At 42.1% G+C, this 17,602-nt stretch overlaps 1 protein-coding gene across 1 annotated transcript in view; it reads right to left on the reverse strand.

Moving 5' to 3' along the window:
* Nucleotides 1-9,012, reverse strand: part of LOC131478359 (cytochrome P450 2J1-like) — a 74,212-nt gene extending 65,200 nt beyond the window's left edge. The window contains exon 1 of the mRNA XM_058657267.1: nucleotides 8,810-9,012. The gene's annotated coding sequence lies outside the window, so the exon portion shown is untranslated. The remainder of the gene's footprint in view (nucleotides 1-8,809) is intronic.
* Between the last annotated feature and the right edge of the window lie 8,590 nt (nucleotides 9,013-17,602).

A 17,602-nucleotide genomic window follows, 5' to 3' on the forward strand; every position in this document is an offset into this window, starting at 1 on the left:
GCTTCAACACTACAAACTGCTAAATACTAAAATGAAAATAGACACGAGACAGCTGAATAGTACCCTATTGCCATTTTAAGGTGTATAGCAGCCAGTTCTGTGTAGAAACTAAAATTGAAAGGTTAATGAAGTAGTCACAGGATATGGTTAAGCACTTGTATTTTCTAACATAGTGGTTACTCAATATCATGTCAATTAATTGCATAATGCTGTAAATTGTTGTTGATGTTATGTTGTGGCTTTTAATTGATTGGGATGATATTCTGTCAGCTCTGCCTTTAGAACAGAGATGGTCTCTCCAAGAAACCATTGAATTTATCTGGACAATAAGATGCTGGACTCTATGCTTGGTATATGCTTGCAATAATACATTGTAGTCTGTGCATATAACTTTGCATCTAAGCTTTGCATATAATTTGTGTACATCCTCTGGTATACTTTAAATCATCTCTAGAATAATTATTATAATGTAAATGCTAAGCAGTTGATATGTTGTAGTACTCTTTTAGAAATAATAAACAAAAGTGTAGAAAAAAAGAATTTTTCTTGTTATAAATAAATTTCAGTTAAATTTATAATTTTGGTTTTTTGATAACTTTTTTATTCATTAATTACATTGTATTATGTGTCACAGTTTCATAGGTTCTGGGATTCCCCCAACCCCTCCCCATACCCTCCCCCCATGGTGGATTCCTCCACCTTGTTGCAGTATTACAGTTCAAATTCAGTCAAGATTCTTTCATTGCAAGCATATACCAAGCATAGAGTCCAGCATCTTATTGTCCAGTCAAGTTCAATGGCTTCTTAGGTATACCCTCTCTGGTTTGAAGACAAAGCCAGCAGAGTATCATCCCAATCAATTAAAATCTCCAACATACCAGCAGCAAAAATTTACATCATTATGGAATTAATTGACATGGTAATGAGTAACCAATATGTTAAAAATAAATGCAAGTTCTTAACCACCGTCTGTGACCACCTCATTGACATTTCAATTTTAGTTTATACACAACATATAACATACATAACATAACATGTTATACATAACATCATATCATCTTAAATTAAGGCAAACATGTGGTATTTAACCTTTTGGGATTGGCTTATTTCCCTTAGCATTATGGTTTCCAGTTTGGCCCATTTGGCCACAAAGAACTGCATTTTGGTTTTTTGTTAATAGCTGAGTGGTATTCCATGGAGTAGATGAACCATAGCTTTCTTATCCAATCCTCTGCTGATGGGCATTTTGGCTGCTTCGATGTTTTTGCAATTACTGATTGTGCTGCTATGAACATAGGAGTGCATGTTGGTTTCTCATAAAACAAGTGTTCTGGATATATTCCTAGGAGTGCTATTGCTGGATCATACGGTATGTTGAATTTGAGTTGTTTAAATGTTCTCTATACTGATTTCCATAGAGGCAGTACCAGCCTGCAGCCCCACCACCAGTGGAGTAGGGTTCCCTTATCCCCGCAACCTCGCCAGCAAGTGTTGTTGGTGCTTTTATTCATGTGGGCCAGTCTTACTGCTGTCAGGTGGTGCCTCATTGATGTTTTAATTTGGATTTCCCTTATTGCCAGGGAACTTGAGCATTTTTTCATATGTTTATTTGCCATTTGGGTTTGTTCCTTTGTGAAGTGTCTGCCCATTTCCCATGCCCATTTCTTGAGTGGCTTGTTTGTTTTGATATTTTGGTTGTTTTGTAGTTCTTTGTATATTCTGGAGATTAGCCTTCAATCACCTACGTAGTGCGTGAAGATCTTCTCCCATTCTGTGGGCTGCTTTTTTACTTTGTTGATTATGTCCCTTGCTGTACAGAAGCTTCTTAGTTTGATGAGGTCCCATTTGTTTATTCTGGTCTTGATTGCTATTGCCTTTGGTGTCCTTTTTAGGAAGTCTGGATCTACCCCTAGATCTTGCAGAGTATTTCCAACATTTTCTTCCAAAAGTTTGAAGGTTTCTGGATGTAGGTTTAGATCTGTTATCCATTTAGATTTGATCTTAGTGTATGGTGAGAGATGTGGGTCTATTTTTTGGTTTCTGCGGGCTCTCAACCAGTTGTCCCAACAGCATTTATTGAAGAGACCTTTCCATTTGCCTGGATTGTCATTTGTCTTTTTGTCAAAGCTTATTTGGCTGCATCTGTGTGGGTTCCCTTCTGGTGTTTCTATTCTGCTCCATTGGTCTTCCTCTCTATCTTTGTGCCAGTACTATGCTGTTTTGATAACCACTACCCTATAGTACGTCCAGAGGTCCGGAACTGTGATTCCCCCTGCTAACTTCCTGTTCTTCAGGATGGTTCTAGCTATTCGTGGTTTTTTGTGTTTCCAGATGAACTTTTGAATCATTGTTTCCAGATCTGTGAAGAATGTTTTGGGCAATTTGATTGGGATTGCGTTGAATGTATATATTGCTTTTGGCAGTATAGACATTTTAATGATATTGATTTTACCTATCCAGGAGCATGGGATGTTACTCCATCTTTTGAGGTCTTGTTCAATTTCTTTTTTAAGTAGTTTGTAGTTTTCTTCAAATAGGTCTCCTACATTTTTGGTTAGATTTATTTCCCAGATACTTCATACTTTTCTCTGTTATTTTGAATGGTATCTTGCTGGTTAAATCTTTTTCCATCTTGGGGCTGTTCGCATACACTATGGCTGTTAATTTTTGTTCACTAATTTTGTACCCTACCACTCTACCAAACTCTCGTATAAGTTCTAGTAGTCTCTGTATTGAGTCTCTTGGCTCTTCTACATAAAGAATCATGTCATCTGCGTATAGCGAAAGCTTAACTTCTTCGTTTCCCATTTGGATTCCTCTGATTTCTTTTTCTTGTCTTATGGCCTCAGCGAGTACCTCTAGGACTATGTTGAATAGTAGTGGAGAAAGTGGACATCCTTGTCTTGTTCCAGATCTCAGTGGGAAGGGTTCCAGTTTTTCTCCATTCAGTATGATGCTGGTGTTGGGTTTTTCATATATTGCTTTGATTATGTTGTGGATTTTTCCATCTATGCCTACCTTGGTTAGGGTTTTTAGCAGGAAGTGGTGTTGGATTTTGTCGAAAGCTTTTTCTGCATCTATTGATACTATCATGTGATTCTTGTTTTGCAATTTTTGGATGTGGTGTATTACATTTATGGATTTCCGAATGTTGAACCATCCCTGCATTCCAGGGATGAATCCTACTTGATCCGGATGAATGATCTGTCTGATGTGTTTTTGAATTCTGTTGGCTAGGATTTTGTTGAGAATCTTAGCATCAATGTTCATCAGAGAGATAGGTCTGTAGTTTTCCTCCTCTGTTGGTTCTCTGTCCGGTTTTGGGATTAAGGCAATGTTGGCTTCATAGAATGAGTTTGGAAGAGTTGTTTCCTTTTCAATTGTTTTGAAGAGTTTGTAGAGGATTGGGGTTAGCTCTGTTCGGAATGTTTTGTAGAATTCTGTAGTGAAGCCGTCTGGGCCTGGGCTTTTCTTTGTTGGGAGATCTTTAATCACTGATTCAATCTCTGCTTCAGTGATGGGTTTGTTCAGGTCATTTGCTGCCTCTGGGCTAAGTTTTAGCAGGTGGTAGAAGTCTAAGAACTTTTCCATTTCTTGGTGGTCTTCTGATTTGTTGGAGTACAGTGCTTTGTAGTAATTTCTAATTATGTTCTTAATAGTTGCAGTGTCTGTTGTTATGTTGCCTTTTTCATCTTTGATGCTGTTAATTCTTGCTTTCTCTTGTTTTTTCTTTGTCAGGCCAGTGGGGTGTCTGTTTTGTTTATCTTCTCAAAAAACCAGCTTTTTGATTCATTGATTTTGTGTATGGTTTTTTTAACTTCTGTCTGATTAATTTCCTCCCTTGTTTTGATGATTTTTCTTGTTTCCTATTGTGTGTGGGGCTCTGCTGCTGTTGTTTTTCCAATTCCTGGAGGTGTGTGTTTAGTTCCTGTATTTGGCGCCTCTCTTGGGCCTTAACATGAGCTCCAGTTGCGATGAGTTTACCCCTTAGCAGTGCTTTGGCAGTGTCCCACAAACTTTGGAATGTTGTGTCAGAGTTTTCATTGGTTTCCATAAATTTTTTGACCTCATCTTTAATTTCTTCTCTGATCCATTGTTTGTTTAATTACATATTGTTCAGCCTCCAAGAGTTTCTGTGTTTCCTGGGGCATTTTGAATTGCTGATTTCCAGTTTCATTCCGTGGTGGTCTGAGAGGGTACATGGTATGATTCCTATCTTTTTGAAGTTATTTAGGTTTGCTTTGTGTCCTATCATGTGGTCGATCCTGGAGAAGGTGCCATGCACTGCTGAAAAAAATGTATAATCTGTGGTCTTAGGATAAAAAGTTCTATAAATGTCTACCAAGTCCAGTTGTTCTGTTGTTTGTATGAGCTCTGTTGTTTCTTTGTTGAGTTTTTGTTTTGTTGATCTGTCTATTGTTGTTAGCGGAGTGTTAAGATCATCCACAATTATTGTGTGCATATCCATGTCTCCCCTTAAGTCTGTAAGTAACTGCTTCACGTGGCTAGGCGCGTTGGGATTTGGTGCATATATGTTCACGATGGTAATTACTTTCTGATGGATCAATACCTTCACCACTATATAATGACCTCCCTGTCCTTTTTGATGCTTGTAAGATTGAAGTCCATATCATCTGAAATTAAGACAGCTACCCCTGCCTTTTTTTCTCGTCCATTGCATGATATATCTTTTTCCACCCCTTCACTTTCAGCTTCTTGGTGTCTTTTCTGGTTAGATGTGTCTCTTGTAGGCAACAGATACTTGGGTCCTGTTTGATGATCCATTCCGTTAATCTATGCCTTTTGATTGGTGAGTTCAGGCCATTTCTGCTAAGAGTTAAAATTGAGAGGTTGCGATTTTGCCCTGCCATACGTATGTGTTTTTGTGGGTGTTGATATCTGTGTAATTGCCCCTCCTTGTGTGGACTTCAGTGGGGAGACCTTCCTGTTTGCCATCTTTGCTTATGATTTGTCTCCTCCATTTTTTCTGGATTTAGTACATTTCTAAGGAGATTTTGTAGAGCTGGTTTTGTGCAGGCATATTCTTCTAATTTCTCTTTGCTATGGAAGTATCTGATTTCGTTCTCAGATACAAATGAGATCTTTGCTGGGTACAATATTCTTGGTTGACTGTTGTTCTGATTCAGGATTTGGAAGATCTTTGTGCATTGTCTTATTGCTTGTAAGGTCTCTTCAGAGAAATCAGCAGTGATTCTGATTGGTTTTCCCCGGTATGTGATCTTTTCTCTGCTTCGTACTTGTCTTAGGATTCTTTCTTTGTCTTCGTTGGAGTGGAACTTGAGCACCATATGTCTGGGTGAAGATCTCTATGGGTCATATCTGCTGGGAGTCCTCTGACCGTCCTGGATTTGGGCAGGGTTCATGTTTTGGAAGTTTTCCTGTATAATTTCGTCAAGTGCCATTTGCATTCCTGACTCTCTTTCCACTCCTTCAGGAAGGCCAATAATCCCAATATTTGATTTCCTGAGGTTGTCTTTCATTTCTTATATGGTCTTATTGGCTTTGTTCAGACTTGTCTCTAGCTGTTTAATGAGCTGGGTATGTTCATTTTGCGTGTCTTCCATTTCAGAGATCCTCTCTTCTGCTGTATTTATTTTGTTGGTTAGACTCTCAATTTTGTGCTCTAAGTCAAGGATTTTACTTTTCATTTGTTGTATTTCTGTGACTATGTGGTTCTTGAATTCCTTGAAGTCCTCCCAATTCTTCTCATTGTCTCTGACAGATTTTAACATTATTTTTTTGCATTCCGTGTCTGGTAGATCTTCCATGTCTTCATCTTGCATCTCCGAAATAGGCATTGGCTTTTGATCCTCTATTGGTGGGGTGTTTCTTTTTGAGAGACCCAGGCACCAGCGTGCTGAGGGGTCTCCAAGCACTATCCTGCAGAGATCGGAGCCTGCAGGCATGGAGTAGCAGGGTGCGGGAATTTTCAAGGCACTTTTGGTGTGTCTCCAGTACACTAGACTTCAGGGTGCCACTTCCAAGGCCCAGCGGATTCAAAGCGCACTCTCAGCTCGTCCCCTACACATATGCGACCACAGGGCGTGGGGGAATGAAGGCACTCTCTGTGCGCACCCTCTGTGCGCGGGATCACAGGGCACGGAGGATTCCAGGTGCTTTCTTGGTGTGTCCACAGTGCCAGGGACTGCAGGGCATGGAGGTTCCAGGTGCTCTCTGGGAACACCTCCTGCAAGCGGGTCCCCAGTGCCCTCCTGGTATGTCTCGCAAGCATGGGACTGTAGGGCATGGGGTGTTCCAGGTACTCTCTGGAAGCGCCTCCTGTGCAGGTCCGCCCACCCTAGCAGCGCGGGACCGCCTGCCCTAGCGCTGGCACGGGACCGCCCACCCCAGTGCTGGCAAGGTACCGCCCAGCCCAGAGGCGCGCCCGGGTCCGCACAGCCCAGAGGCGTGCGTGGGTTCCTGTGGGTCAGTACCACCCAGCTGTGTGCCAGTCCACAAGGCACGGGGGAGCATTCAGTGCGCCTTCTGCCCTTCTCCTCAGCGCACAGGACTGCTGTGCGTCACCTCCAAGACACAGTTTTGGCAGTTTCAAGGCACTTGTCCTGCGTCCCCAGATGCTGGAATCTCCGGGGGGGAGGGGTGCAGAGATGAGCACCAAGGATGTTCAGGCTCTGTGCATGCCCCTGGAGGGTTAACTCCAGGAGCCTCGACCCACTGCCACCCCTACCCAGCTCACTCAAACCTCAGGTTCTTGCAGTTTGCTTCTGCCGCTGGCGAGGACCTATGCCGTGGGTGCGGCTCCTGGCGGGTGCAGTGGGTGCGGCAGGTGTGGCGGCTGCAGCGTCTGTGGTGGGTGCGGTGGCTGTCGCGGTTTCTGTGGCTCCTGCGTCTCCTGCGGCTGCGGCTGTGGCTGCAGCTGCGGCTCCTGGTGGCTTCACTTAAACGTGACTCAGCAGGTCTGGAGCAGAACGCCGTCTTCCCTGCCTTTTGTTTTATATTGTTTTGTTTTTTTCCTGGGTGCTCTTCCGAGTTGTGTGGATTTTTTTGACTCCACACTGTCCAGGGAACTTCACGCTCCTCTCTCTGCAGCTCTATGCTGCTCCACTTACACTTTTGTCACGTTCTATCCCTCTCTGTCTGTGAGCTCCCTCACAACCATCCTCCTATGTTGGCCATCTTGCGAGTCTCCCTAATTTCTGTTTTAAAACATTCATTCTCCAATAGCAAAGTCTGTGTTACCTCCAATTTGAACTTGACCTTATATTGGGTTGCTTTTTTGAAATCTTAAAATGATGTCTTTTGGAGCTGCAAAAACTCTTGAAAACATTAAGTGGAGGCCTAGCACGGTAGCCTAGCAGCTAAAGTCCTCGCCTTGCATGCACCAGTATTCTATATGAGTGTCAATTATAACCACGGTGGTCACACTTCCCATCCAGTTCTCTGCTTGTGGTCTGGAAAAGCAGTCGAGGATGGCCCAAAGCCTTGGGACCCTGCACCTGTGTGGAGATCCTGGAGAGACTCTAGCCTCCTGGCTTCGGATCACTGGTGTCAGCAAGCAACATTTCACCTATGGTATGGGATTGGTCTTATTTCCAGCCCTAAACCTGGTACAGTATTTGATGCTGCTTAGGAAAGTTTCAGGCACTTGCATCTATTGTGATAATTAAGCAGCAGGTGTTTTCAGACTCCAACGTTTACCACTCTCTTCTATAGAACTCTGCCTGCAGCGTGCAAGTCTCTTTCTCCTCTGACTCAGACATTACTATTCCAAAGTATTCCCTACCTTCTGAAGTTTTCACACTGACAATGTCACCTATAGACCTTGATGCTTATCAAGCGTAGCCTGAGTTTGCTCAAGTTGTTTGAGTTTTGTGAGCTGCAGATTGCTCTTGGAGTAGCATTCAAAAAACAGGGTTAATTCCTACAGTGGGCACCACACTGGTTTCCTCTCCCTCTTAGTAATACTGAACCCATGTTCTGGTTTTACTTTCCTCTCTCATTCTCTATGTTCTGCCGTCCCTACACATTTGGACAACATCTATTTTCAAGACTACAGAGAAGGTAGACATACCTAAGCTCACACCATCAGGATCCTTTGTGTACAGAGCCATACCTTTATTACATGAATGGATGGTGGACTGTTTGCTGCTGACATGATCAGTGTTAGACTGGCCTCTTGATCTGGGCATCTGCATCTATGCCTAGCGGGTGTCTATGGACAGCCATTCAGGCAGCATGACAAGCCACAGAGTTCTCCGTTTCTTCATGCCACCACCTATATTTGCAGTAGGAATTGGTACAGGTGCTTGGAGTCCTGTTCATGCATGGGCAGGGGTGAACCACAGAAAGGGCTTTAAATTGGCTCACTTCTGGCTGTTGATTCTGTTTGGGGAGTGTGCCAACAGATGGAGGAGCTCTCTTTTTGTCTCTCTTTCTCTCTCTAACTCTGCCTTTCCAATAGAACTACAGAAATCTTCTAAAAATATAAACTAATAAATGAAAATAATGATTTGTGATTCATAAAATGTCTCCTTATCACCTTCTTCCTCTCTTTTCCACTCCTCTATCCATCTTTCTTCCATTATTAATCTCTCCTTAAATTAAGTAAAATTTTGAAAGAAAAAGGAATTATCCTGGAGTCTTTGGGGACTATCATCCAATTAAAACTGTAAAGAATAGACCAAATTGTGTGCAGGGGTGAGATACAGAAATAAAAGTAAGTCCTCCTGACATATCAGCATACCTGGAGACCGTCTGTGATAAGCACAATAGCATTGCTCCTGTTGTTTGTTATATGGCAGGTTAGCTAAGTTACTGTGGTACATACCTGTCTGTGATCCTCACAACTACAAGACAGGTGTATCTGATAGCTTAGAATGGGTTATATGCAGAAGAATCCCCAAATCTTTGTGACTAACACATAATGGGTGCGTTTCTTCGAGCTTTGCATCTTGAATACATTGTGACTCTGCTTCGTGGTTCTGTCACCCTGAGCATAGACTGACACGTTCTTGTCTGGGACGTTGCTGGTGCTGTAACACAGAAAAAGGAACCAGAAAGAACTATTAACCGGAAGGTCCTAGGAACTCAGAGGTTCCTCATGGAACTTTAGTTCTTGTTATTTTGTCGAAAGCCAATCAGAAGGCCGTTCCTGGGTAGATAAAGAAAATCTTCCTGCAAGGAAGATTTCACTAGTCATACAATTGACCACAGTAGCTGTTTTTAAGTTGGCTTTGCAGATTATAAAACAAGAGCAGGGAAACATGGAAGCTTGCTGAAGTCACAATAAAAATGAAATAAATTAGAAAACTGGGAATTAAATTGAGGCCTGTTAAGCTGCAAAGCACTGGCCTGAAATCTGTGTGATTGCCCAACTACCCCCTTCAGTTTTCAGTGCCAGTTTCTCTGCACAAGAGCACTCTCATATTTTGGGACCCTTGATGCAGTGCAGCAAACAGAAGCCTCTGTTCTCATCCTAATTGCCATAGCAGGCATCATAAACAAGTCAGTGCCAGTCCTAAAAAGTGAACCTGTACATTTGAATCTGTATTTTTTGATTCTATCTTACCTGTTTAGAAGATGAAGACAACTAAAAAACAGAGTGAAAATATCTACTCAGATTCAACATACAAAAATATCATGTGACCCAGAAAGCACACAACATACACACAGGGCATCTCTGTTCCTGAGAAACAAACAAGGAGAAGAGAGTTAGGTGGCCTCCTTCCAGAAAGGCAGCTGGGAACTAGAATTGAAGCAGTGTGGTCAGAGAAAAAATCTGTGCACCCCCACTGTGTTTCTGCAGTTTATAATAGAAGGAGCATCAAGGCTAAGAACTAGGTCCCTGGGCTGAGCTGACAAGACCAGAAGTGACAGAGACTTGGTTCTGGTGATAGGGTCTCCAGTTGAACACAATCCTACCTGTGTTGCTCACTAACCCTGTATGTCTCGAGTCCTGTTGTACTGCAGACACGGACTTCAACAAGGAAGACCAGGTTCTGCCTTCAAGGATACACTGTGGAAGTACTGCTGTGTAACAATGCACCTCAACATCAGTGTCTTAATAGAGTAGCCATTTTACCACAAATCACAGGTTGGAAATGTAGGCTGGCTCAAACACGTGGTTTTTACCCTAACATGGGCATCAGCAGGATTTGCTAACTCTAGTTGATTATGTAATGGCTTTATGCATAGCCCTGGTCAATGTCAGTCTAGGTCACATGACAGCACTGATAGGGTACATTTGTTATTATCCAGCCCGTTTGCCACAGGTGCTTTAGTTTGTATGTGGTTTGCTCCCAGTAAAGCTAGTTGTGTTCTTTGGTCGCCAGTGTATTTATGTTGAGTACAAGATTTTTTTTTAAAGATTTATTTTATTTTTATTGAAAAGGAGGAAATAGAGAGAGGAGAGACAGAAAGGAAGATCTTCCGTCTGATGATTCACTACCCAAGCAGCCACAATGGCTGGAGCTGAGCCAATCCGAAGCCAGGAGCCTCTTCCAGGTCTCCCACATGGGTGCAGGGTCCCAAGTCTTTGGGACGTCCTGGACTGCTTCCCCAGGCCACAAGCAGGGAACTGGATGGGAAGCAGGGGTGCCAGGGTTAGAACCGGCGCTCATATGGGATTCTGGCGCGTGCAAGGCGAGGACCTTAACCACTACGCCATCTTGCTGGGCCCCGAGTACAAGATGTTTTAAGAGAAGAAATTAATGTCTTTTTGTGAGACTGGATTAGCTGTCACGTTAATGGTGGCCACTAGACAAATTAACCCCACCCCAACCAAACAAACAAAACAAAACAAAGCAAAAGAAACAAAATAATTCTCTAAAACAAGTTGGCATAATTCCAATATTCAACCATGAAAATTTTACACCATCAAGTCTTAATTCTGTGGACAAACTAGGAAGTGGGAACATAAGACTTTTTTAAGTAGGAAAAGTACTTAATAGAAGCATACAATTATGGAAAATGACAGAATTATCAGGATCTTTTAAATTACAGTATAAATATATGCATGGATTTTAGGGAAATATGAAAATGATTGAGAAGTAGGAGCTATATTTTCAAAGTACTTCCAATTGGTTCATCTCAAATGGAATGACAAAATATATGTAAAAATCGACAAGCTTCATGCCAAAGTAGAGATCATAAAAAGAAATGGATTTGAAAACAGGGCAATAGAAACTACCCAGGCTGAATTATAAAGAGAAGACTGAAGCATAGATTAACAGAACCAGAGTGACCTGAGGATAACATCAGGTAATTAAGATAAGCACCGAGAACATTACACCACAGTACTATATAAGTTAAATGCTTAGGAGTAATGACGATGGAAACAATCCTAAAAATAGCTAAAGGAGAAAAAGATTCATAATGAATTAAGAATCAAAATTATGAGAGGCTGTGCATCTTTTGTTAGGAACTATGTAGGCCAGAAACTAATCAAAGGACAAATTCAAAGTGCTAAAAAATAAAGTGGGAAAAATATAAATGTAAGGGCCTGGTGCAGTGTTCTAGTGGCTCAAATCTTCGCCTTGAACACTTTGGGATCCCATATGGGCACTGGTTCTAATCCAGGCAGCCCCACTTCCCACCCAGTTCCCTGCTTGTGACCACTGAAAGCACTTGCGTGGGAGACTTACAGGAAGTTCCTGGCTCCTGGCTTCGGATAGGAGCACCAACGGCTGTTGTGGTCACTTGAGGAGTGAATCATCAGATGGAAGATCTTCCTTTGTTTCTCCTCCTCTCTGTGTATTTGTTTTTGCAATAAAAATAAAATAAATTAATTAATTTTAAAAACCTGATAATCTTGATTTCTATATTTGCTGACATTTTCTTACAAGACTAAATGCAAAATAAAGACATTCTATGGAAAGAGAGCAAGAAGAAGACAAAGGAAGAGAAGGAGGAGAAAGAGGAGGAGAAGTGAGTTGAGGGTACAAAGTACTCAACGCACCGATTTTCACAAACGAGATGGAGAAGATCAGCCTGGAGGACCCTACCTCCTTTAGCTGCCCCGAAGGTTGTTACGCAGTGATGGAAGTCATTAAAGATGTTATGGAACTTACTTAAGTTTCAGAAAGCTTCCCTAATGGTGATACCAGCGTCCCTTTAGCTATATGTTTACAATCCTCCATTCCCACTCTCAGCAGAACTAGCCTGTCGTACCCAGAATATAGGACATGGTACCCACTCCTTGTTAGTCATTTATTGATCTGACTCACAGATCATGCTCAAAAAGTGTTTGTTGAGTTGGTTTGAAAGTACTACATGAGGTTTGGTTTCACAGTTCCAGTCACTCTCTTTCAGGTAAAATAAACAGTCTTTACAATTTATTGTTATTCACATTTAGGGAGACGCTACTAGCATATAGGGTTTTAAGGGAAGCTATACATGTTTGAAGATAAAAAAGATCACTTATGAACTAACCAGAATTTTTAAACAGGAGCATATTTCATTACAAGTATGCTTAGAACTTCACTTTCAGTGACTTAGTGGTAGAAGCAACCGTGTATGTGTGTGAGGCTATGAATTTAACAAGGCCAGGAAGCTTTCATTAAGCATGTCACAGCTCAGCAAAGCTTTGGGCTAGTGGCTGCTACATTTATAGGTTTGTGAGGTTATTATGGTTCACAGTGCTGTTCCAGGGACACAGAAAAGTCTGAGTTCTCCTGTGGATTATTCATCAAGTTTTCTTCCATCAACAAAGAAAGAATAGCACTACTGTGTCTTGCTGTGAGTTGCCAATTGTATGTGTAACAGGTTATGAAAATGGGATGCTTGGTTGTTCTTTCAGCTAGTATCCCAGTTCTGCAAGTCAAGTGCTGAGTGGTGGTACATGCTGAGTGGCGGTGAAGCTAATAGCTTGGAAGATGGGAAATTGAAATCCTACATGCAGCTTGTTCAGGGACACCTGAAATTGTTTCTGCGATCCTGATAGCTCATTCTCTGAGATGAGGGCATACAATGGGCAATGTTCTCTCTGATATGGCCTAATTAGGTGTATATATATTTACTCTCCCCGATGAATGGTAAAATGGAGACTAGCATGCTAGGAATAAAGTTACATTTCAGTATATGACTCTACTACTGAATAAAGCAGGAGTCCCACTTTGAAACATGTAAATATACACAGACAGTGTGATATTAGGTATTCTACTTCTACCGTACCTACAACATCATGATGCATTTAGATAACAGAAAGTTCATCGTGTAACTGTCAGTAAGGGACAATAATATTGTATTCATTTGGGGACTAATGTGGGGGGCCAGGAAGGGGAAGGAGGACAGGGATAGGGGAACCATATACCTACAAGGCTGTATCTTGTGAATTTTAAATTTATATTGCGTAAAATATAGGTTCATGTGTGAATAATGGGATTGGAAGATAATATTTTGGTGCCAAAACTTTTTGAAATCCATACATAGCTGCTTCACAAGTACAATTTGTTTGAACTTTTTGAAGATCCTGGCTATGCATACAATTCTAAAGTTTTGGCATCAGAATAAACTTTCAATTTCATTTTTCCATGAAGGTTTTGAAGAAACTTCAAAATTAATTGAGGAATAGGAGGAAGAAGAGACCACTTTAGTGTGAAATGAAAAAGATAATGATTCTTTGAGCCTCTAAGCATTGGCCTTGACATCTGTGTTTATTTGATATGTTTGACTCACTGTTAGCTAAGTCATTCTAGAGATAGTACCTCTTCCTCATATCTGATGACCCTCAGTAGCCAATCAAAATAGTTATTCCTCACCCCTGATATTCAGTGCTCTTGGCCTATCTTCAACAAGAATCTGTCAAGTTGGTTTAGTCGTACCTGATGACCCTTCCCGCTTGGTGGCTTTAAGTCCCCATTTGTTCTTTCTGTGTTTCTCAGGGTGAGGTTTCTTTCCCCTATTAGAGTTGTTCCCAAGTAAAACCTGATTGCACCATTTTAACTTTTCCTGAGCTTTGCTTTTTTTTGATTGGAGTGTTCTTTGAAGTAGGACCCTTCTCCCAAAAAGCAGCAAAGCTGCATGGTTTCAGCAGGTGTGAAACTTCAAGCCAAGAGACATTCACCTGTGCTTTGTGTTGTCTTAGATACTAACAATCTGTGGTGGACTAAGGCTTTGAACTGCCTGGGGCAAGAGCCTGATGGTGGCTGAGAGCACTCTCTTGGGAGGAATCTGTACCCCATTGATGTGACAAGAGCATTGAACTCATTATGGGTAGATCCCTTGGGCACTCTCAGCTTGGGGTCATCTGGGATTCCAACAAGAGGGCTGCCTGGAGAGACAGTGGCCTGAAAACAGCAGAACTGGCAGATTTCCAGGGCCCTTGGAATGCTGTTGAGTTAAACAAAAGCGGTGTCTGCATGGAGGTACACATACATGGAGCGCCCTGGAGGGATGGTGATAGATGGGGAGTGAAGGAGTGTGAAGGGTGGTCAGGAAGCTGGGAGCACATGGTGCAGAGAAGTTGGCTGCCCTCTCTGCCTACCTTACCGGCAATTTACTGAAGCATTTCTACTTCAGTAGTAGTTACATCAGCTAATTTACGCAGTTACTTATGTTGTATAGTTCCTGGGTCACAAAGTGCAATGAGCACAATACTTCTTATTAGGAATCCATTTACAAGAAACATTTGCACTGTAGAAGTTTCCAGAAACCTGAGGTGCCTGCCTGAAATTTCTTCTGAGGCAAAAAGGAAATTATTTACTGATATTGGTGAGCGTGGTTGGAGTTGCCCTTGTTCTTCATTAGGATTCCTGCCATCATTTCCCACCCAGGCAGGACTGCATGGTTTTTAACATTATTCTTTATCACCACATAGCTTTCTACTCTGCAATCTGTGTTTCAGGAGAAGAAAATGTAGGATTGTGAAACAAGTCCATCTCCTGGGGCCTGGCATGGTAGCCTAGTGGCTGGAGGCGTTGTCTTGCATGCACCAGGATCCCATGTGGGCGCCAGTTCTAATCCTGGTGGCCTCGCTTCCTATCCAGCTCCCTGCTTGTGGCCTGGGAAGGCAGTCCTGGACGGCCCAATGCTTTGGGACTCTGCACTCTTGTGCGAGGTCCAGAGGAAGCTCCAGGCTCCTGGCTTCAGATTGGTGCAGCTTTGGCCATTGTGCAACTTGGAGAGTGAATCGACGGACATAGATCTTCCTCTCTGGCTCTCCTTCTCTGTATATCTGGCTTTCCAATAAAAACAAAGAAATCTTAAAAAAAAGTCCATTTAAAATGTTGACAAGCCATGAATCTAATGTCCCTTGTAGTTATCCCTAACACTCCTAACCCCTCATCTCCCTTTTTTCCCTTGGTACACACAATGCAACAATGCCAGACCTGAAGATGCTGCCTTAAAAACTCAGGGCATCACTTGTGCCAAGTCCTTCAGTGGTGTAAACGCTTAAACTCCAGCCCAGCAGTAAATGTGTGCTGCAGTGCCTGCTTTCAGAAACCTGCTGGAGAGATGGTTCACAATCTGGGTCGTCTTATGGGGAATATGAATCATTCATGAGTACACAGATTATGTTCCTTTACTTGCACGCCATGTGCCGGACCTAGGAGAATGGGCTTGAGGGATACGGAGTTCCCAAAATGCATGGAGAATAAGAATGAGAAAAATGTTTACAACAGAATATTTGTATACTTAATGTAGGGACAGGAAGAGGGCTTGTACTTTGGACGCCGTTTCCAATAAACTGCAGAATAGACACATACACACAGATTGTATACATCCAGGAAATTCTATTACTGTCAGCTATTTTCATAAGCTTGTGGTTCATTGTGGTCGCACTGCATTCACTCTGATTCAGCCTGGATATATTAAATCTAGATGAGGGGTAAGGCATAGTAGCCTAGTGGCTGAAGTCCTTGACTTGCATGCACAGGGATCCCATACAGGACAGGCAGGTTTATGTCCCAGATGCTCCACATCCCATCCAGCTTCTTTCTTGTGGCCTGGGAAAGCATTTGAAGATGGCTCTGTGCCACATCATATAAACCCTTGGTGCAGTGTGACACATCATATAAACTATTGGCCAATTTCCCACTGACTCTCTTGTTTTGGTGATTTGATTGAGGAAAAAAAATTAGGACATGAAAACAGAATCCTGGACATGCTGGAAGTTCAGGCCTGATTGGTTTGGAACATGATCTGCTTTGTAAAAATGCGGTTTGTCAGAGGCTTAGAAAGCAAATGCACAAGGGTGAGGCTCATTCTTTTACCCAGAATGAAGGACCAGAACAACCTCCCGTGTACTAAAAAGCCACAGAATCCTTGAAGACACAGTCTCCCAGCTAGCTGAGGCTAACTCCAGACATACATTCTCCTTTCTCTGTCCTTTGCTCTGTTTCCATTTTGCACAGTGTCAACATCATTGCGTTTTCTTTGATTTCAAACCAACAGGGAAGTAAAGGCCTATGGTGTTGTAGTTGCTTGATTCTGAGCTATTTCAACTAACTAGGTCTAAGCACTTTAGCATGATCTTTTCAAATGGCTGAATGCAGCATAGCAGGGTTGTCTCATTTGCTGATTTGCATTAGGGGTTGGCTCCCAAATCATAAGCCATCCATGTTTTTCGGTCCTCCCCTATTACAGCTATTGACTGCCACCAAAGATCACATGGAGAATTGAGAGGACTCTGGCATTTCTGATTGTCTACTGGCAACCATTTTTTAAAAGAACATTTATTTATTTTACATGAAAGAAAGGGAGTGTGTGTGTGTTTGTGTGTGCGTGCTTGTGTGTATGAGACAGGGAAAGAGGATCTTCCCTCTGCTGGTTCACTGCCAATTGATCTCAAACCCTAAATGGCCTTCATGGTAAGAGCTGGGCTGGTCTGAAACTGTGATCCCAAGTTTCCCATGTGGGTGTGGGAGCCCAAGCACTTGGACTATCCTCTGCTGCTTTTACCAGGGAGCATCTGGGAATTGAAATGACACTGATTTGGGATGCTGGTGCCACAGAAACAGAATTAACTTGTAAAGACCCTGTGATGGCCCCAGGCAATCAGCCACCAAAAGCATACAGTAAACTTGTAAGAAAAGCATACAGTAAACTATGCAAGTAAACTTGCATAGTTAAATTCCCTGTGAAAAGGTGTGAGAATAAATTTCTGACAGAAGAATTAAGGTGTTTATTATATCCTTAGAAGCGAATATTTCTATTTTTGCTCGCTAGATTTTTCTCCAAGGTTTTTAAACGATAGAAACGGATTCAACAGTGCTTGATTTTCATGCTAGTAAGTGGGAACTCATACTTGCCTTCTCAAATGATGATTCTGAGGCTCAAACAAGATGAAGCTTGCAAAATGCGACTACACCGGAGAGATAACCTCGATAATCTTTGCAGCTGTATCGAGGCTCCACATTCCCACTTTCATCCCCTCTTTCAACACATTGCCCTGAAGCCTTACAAATCCATAACAGTTTTACGTTTATTCCACTAAGAGCGCTTATGTGGCTTAGAAGCAAACATGTCTAAGAAAGGAGATGTGAAACAAACACATCACAATCAGAAATTTAATGATGCACTTTGTGAATTACAAATCACTATTTTGATCTGAGTCCTACAAATGTTTTAAGGAAGGAGTATTATCATCTTTTTATCTCTCAGGTGAAAGGGTAAATCAATC

This window comes from Ochotona princeps, chromosome 2 (genome assembly GCF_030435755.1).
Source record: "Ochotona princeps isolate mOchPri1 chromosome 2, mOchPri1.hap1, whole genome shotgun sequence".
Taxonomy (NCBI): Eukaryota; Metazoa; Chordata; class Mammalia; order Lagomorpha; family Ochotonidae; genus Ochotona; species Ochotona princeps.